A 5,715-nucleotide genomic window follows, 5' to 3' on the forward strand; every position below is an offset into this window, starting at 1 on the left:
TATTATTTTCCAACCAACATAAACTTTAATTTTTCAAGGCCTGGTGATGCATAGTCAGTATTTGCCGTGTTTTAACACCAGATGGCAGTATCAACCAATTCATTTGAATAACATCCAAGGTCTATGAATGTTGTTCAGTTTAACAGTCCTTACTTATGAATATGCCTCCCTCTTCTGGTCAAATTGTCTTTAAGAGCACCTCAGTTGAAGGACTGGCTTTCTGTGATGAATGCACACACCACTCTCACCACCATTGTGCAGATGCTGACCCAGAGTAGTTCAAGTTTTCCGATTGTCTTAAATTATTATGTATTTATCTATCTTAAAACAGAAGTAGTGCACTTCACAAAGATAAAACATGAAGAATGCAGGAAAACATATAAGAAGGAGGAAGACACATTAAATGGAATAAATAAATGGCTCAAAGCAAAATGTATCAAAAATGGGAGAAAGGAAAGCTCTTTAAAACGCTCTTGGATATTTAATTTCATTATGGTCTTTTGCTTGAACCTGCAAGAGAGCAAACAGGGCCTGCAGATCATAGGGGGCAGACCTGTGTTTTAAACAGGATATGTAAAATATGATTCAATTTTGGTACTGCACACGACACATTGCGGAATCTTCCTTGCTGCTAAAGTTATAATAACATCTATTTTATTATAAATGTTAGGCTGATGACAAGCTAATGTTCACTGCCATGTTTCATATCATATCCTGCTTGGAGAGGCTGAGTAACTGCAATTGATGTCAGTATTCTGCTGAGGACATTGATGGTCAGCTACAACAAGTCCTGAAAGTTTAATGTTGAGTCAGCAATGAGGTCATGTAAACAGATATTTCTACTGAGAATTCAGTGAGGTTTAAAGGATGAAACTTTAAAACGGATGGCGATCCCTTTCTTCGTGATAATGATCCCCAAGTGAGAAGATCTCATATGTGAGGACAAAGCCAGTGCAGAGACTATGCTTGATGAGTCCTAGGTCACTGAGCTTGGTGTCTAGTATGGATCGAGGGGGTGGTGTTGAATTCTAAACAGTTATCTTCGAACAACATTGTAGAGTCCCTTTTCTCCACTTGGGTGAAGGCTGTGTGGAGTGTGGCTATGGCATCGTCTGTATATCTTCTTTGCCTGTCAGCAAATTGGTAAAGGTGCACTGTGGGCGGTAACATGCTAAATAAATGCTTTGACTATGTCCTCTGTTTATTTTGTCTTTTCTTATTTTCATCTTTTGTGTCTTTGTGCTGATTAACTTTTCTATGACTGACATTCGCCAACGTTTCAGACATAATATTAAACACAGATTTCTGATTATTGTTCTCCCTCACTTCTGAATAAAACAGAGGCCAATTGTTTTGCTGACCCATGGGGGTGAAAGTTCAGGGGTCTATTTTAAACCCACCTCAAACAGTGTGGCTCATGTCTGACTCATGGTTGACGTGCTGCCATCACTTTAAACTCTCCACCTACACACACACGCGCACACACACACACGCACGCACGCACGCACACACACACACACACACACACACACACACACACACACAAAGGTCTCGGAGATGCCCCCATGTAGTAGGTCAGGGGGTTGCAAGGTTATGTTATGGTAGTCTGTGGTTGACATGGCTCATGCATGGACTAAAGCATTCCACCTTTCCTTCCAGATTTACCACCTAAATAGTGTTGCTTGATTTAAGTATGGATGTATGCTGAGTTTGATTTGTAAATGGTGAGAATAGTCTATGAGCTTGTAGATCTACTTATTTTGAAATTATTGAGAAATCCTTTTGAAAACGACAGGGTTAACAATTTCTTGAGCGGTGCCAGCCACTCCAACACTTGACCGAGTGTGTCTGTCTGTCTGTCTGTCTGTCTGTCTGTCTGTCTGTCTGTCTGTCCATATACCGGTATCTGTCTGTCTGTGGGTTGGTCTGTAACAGTACAGCCTCAGCTGCAATAGCGCTGGGTGACCAACCTTGACCAACACTTTTTGTTTGGCACTGCATTGATTAGTTGTGCTTTAAGTATTGCTATTTGTGTTGTGATGTGACTCTTATGACTGCTCTTTGACACTTTATGTACAGCAGATTCTTCTCTTTTGTGCCTGCTCTTTTCACTGTACACAACAGTACTTTCTTTCTCTTCATACTTCTCTGTAACTTTGTAATAAACTGCTATTTCATACCTATAAACTGCTATCCCCTTGGGATAATAAAGGTATCCATCTACAGTATCTACTATGGTATGTTATAGTCTAAGGCACAACTCACTCCCACTGGGTGGGACTTTTAATTAAATTGTGATATTATGAACATACAGGTATATACATACATACAGTACAGGTAAACACAATATCAAACATACTTTTTGAACAAATCATACTGCAGCAGACAAGCTACATTTAATTCCGAAGAGGAAATACATTAGGGGAGAGCATATCGCCGCCTGCAATTTGCTGAGTTCCTGAGATGGAAGTGGTGAGATGACTTGATTCATTCATTCGGTCATTGAACCCTATAGTGTGAAATAAACCTCAACATAGATCATCCACAAATGATTGATGAATCATCAACTAGGCCTACACCCCTCCTCCTCTGGAAAACAGATGTGGCATGGTATGAGAGTGATGCAGTGACCCAACACTGAGAATGACCCCACTTCAAACCAGGTTGGCCCCATCAATAACTACCATGTACGCTACACAAACAGGTGGCTTTTTTCTTCCTTCTGTCATGCGTAGCATGTCATTTTTTGCTTCTGTTGCAACAACCTACACACAGTCTGTGGTTTTTGGTTTGAGTAAGGCTGCAGATGGAAAGAAGAGAGTCAATGCTCTGTTAAGAGCAGAGACAAATTGGAACAGACTCTCACGTGTAATATACCCTACTTCAACAGTTCAAACAGCAACCATGTTGTGATAACTGCTCCTTCAACCCCAAATATTTATAGGGAAGAATTACAGGCTGATTTGTTGCATGTATCAATCTGCTCTGAGTAGATACTTTTGCCGTAGTGCATGTCAGGCACCTGCACACATACCGGTAGACATCAAAGGGGGCTTGAGCCCCTGCCCTATTATCCGTCTGTAAAAACTGCCCTCTCCAGACCATGAATGAAGCTTTTACTATGTTGAAAGAAATGCAAATGCCATCTTTCCATACCATACCTGAAGGCAGCATTCAAGAGAAATTGCCTTGTCCACACTCTCCTGAACTTGAATGCAGCAACTTATGTTGAAAGAATTGCCCTCTCTGAGTAGAAATCCATGCCGCCATATCTTGATTATGCTTATAGTTCAGTGTGGTATCAAGCACCGAAAATAGCCGACCTCCAAGCTCACTGCAACATTTTGTGGGCTTGGAGGTCTGCCACAAAGGTCTGCTTGGAGGTCTGCTATTTTCAATATTTTCAACAAAAGGCCCTTTTAGAAATGTCAGCCTCTCCAACATTCTCTGCACGTCCCTGGTGCATGTACACATGGAGAATGATCCATTTCAAGGAAGTGACTTAACACTACTAACCCCCTGGCTGGTACCCGCTTTTAGGGGAAATAATTAAATACATTACATTCACTGGTGAATGTGATCAGGTGGCAGAGTCACAGCTGCCGTTGCTCATTTATTATAAGATGGAGAAGATGACACTGGGATGAGTAAGAAGATATAATCACCCCACTGGGACAAACTCCTATCCATCTTCTTTGTGAGGTGGAATAGCCTGGAAACATTCCCCTCAGAGCATGATCATCTTCTAATCCATGCTTCCTGCTGTTGGCCATGAATCACCATAGTGGACTTCATAGTATTTTAATGAAAGGAAAACGGATCATTAATAGCTCTCTAAAAATTAAGTCAGTGTTTTGAGAAGTAATAACTAATAATTCAGGCCAAATAATAGTTTTTGCTAATTTCTTTCATTTCACATGTCAGTGTATTTCTCAGATTGAGGCCCCATATTGACAAAGTTGAAAAACCCTGGAGTGAGTGAATACAATAATTCAATTGAACAGTTTCTTTCTTTAACAGAGATCATCTCCGTTAACTGACAGTTTGCATCTGAAAATATAGCAGAAGGAGCCCAATGCGGCAGCTCAGGTGATCAGTATTGAGAAACTGCTTATGTTACTACTGTAATCGTTGGATTATAATGCCTATGTATAATTAATTTGTTGTAAACGACTCACACACTACCTCCACACATATTGGAGTCTTTGTCCCTTTCTGCTGCTGTGGGTGGAAATGTGGGAGTGGCGTGTAGGCTGCAGTGGCTGTTCACCAGGGGCGTCACAAGGGGTAGGAAAGTGGGACTGAGTTACTAGGGCCCAAGGTGTTGGAGGGGTCTTAATTATTTTATACTTTAGCTATTGAAAAATAGCAGACATACAAGCTCACAGCGCGGCACCGAGTGCCGCGCTGCGAGCTTGTAGATCTGCTATTTTTGAAAAGTCGTGAAAATGTGTGCAAATCTTTGAATACATGTGTTTTTTAAGCAAACATTTGTAACTCAAATTTTGCTTCTGGGGGGTCCCTGGAACTAAATATTTTGAGATGGGGGTCCGTGGCCAAATACATACCATTTTGGGGGTCCTGCACATGAAAAGGTTTGAGCTCCACTGACATCGAAACATAGGTATTTTAAAAAAAAACTTAGAAGGATTTGAAATATTCAAAGATTTTCATGATGTATATCTGCTATTTTTCAATAGTTAAAGCACAGGGGCCCCACAGTGAATCCTTGTACCCAGGGCCCAGAATTTGGTGCGACACCCCTGCTGTTCACTGCCGTGTTTCATATCATATCCTTCTTGGAGAGCTACTGTGGTTGATGTCAGCTCTCCTGCTGAGGACGTTGATGCAGCGTCTCCTGAAAGTTTAATGTGGAGGCAAAAAATGAGGTCATGATAGTGGATGTTTCTACTGAGAATTCAGTGAGGTTTAAGCCATGGAACATTAAAGCGGAGGGTGACCCCTTTCTTCATGCTCTAATGACCCCTAAGTGAGAGGGTCTTATTGGCAGGATAAAGCGAGTGTGGCCTCCCACAACACTAATCATTGTCAGGCTTTACAGCCATAGCAGGTAGCTAAGGGACTGTCTTGTCTATGTCATCTCTTTTAGTCTCTTGTGCCTCTTAAACTAATGCAATCTCTGGAAAAGTGATAGAACCCACCTTGTAATGCACTCAGAACTTTTTCTGTGCCATTAATCATGGCCAACAGTTATAGGCTCATAGATACATCAGAATGCTTGGAGCGAGTAAGGTCAGGTAGATTTTAACATACAGTAGGGAAACAATTAGGAAATAGAACATTTGCTCATGATTAAAACCAGCCTTAATAATTTACTGCCTAAGAGCCGTCTATATTGTACTCCGATATTATCCACCATACACCTGCTAATGGTATTATTTACCATTTAAACTGCCTCTTAACCATAGCTCCATGGTTAGTGTGTATTGTTAAAAGGTTTAAGGCCTGATTATACTTTCTTGCATGCAACACTGACATGCAACTAAGTATAACTCAGGCTTAGCTCCTATACAGTAAAACAAAAACATCCATATATCCAATATCTGCACCATATATATATATATATAATTTATATTTGGCAGAACCTTATCTTTTACAGCCAAGTTATCTCCTAATACATGTTACTTATTTTTTTTCTTTAATGTATGCCTTATTGCAAAGATTAACAAGTGCTTACAAGTTATGTAGTAACAG

This window comes from Nannobrachium achirus (assembly GCF_963921795.1).
Source record: "Nannobrachium achirus genome assembly, chromosome: 8".
Lineage (NCBI taxonomy): Eukaryota > Metazoa > Chordata > Actinopteri > Myctophiformes > Myctophidae > Nannobrachium > Nannobrachium achirus.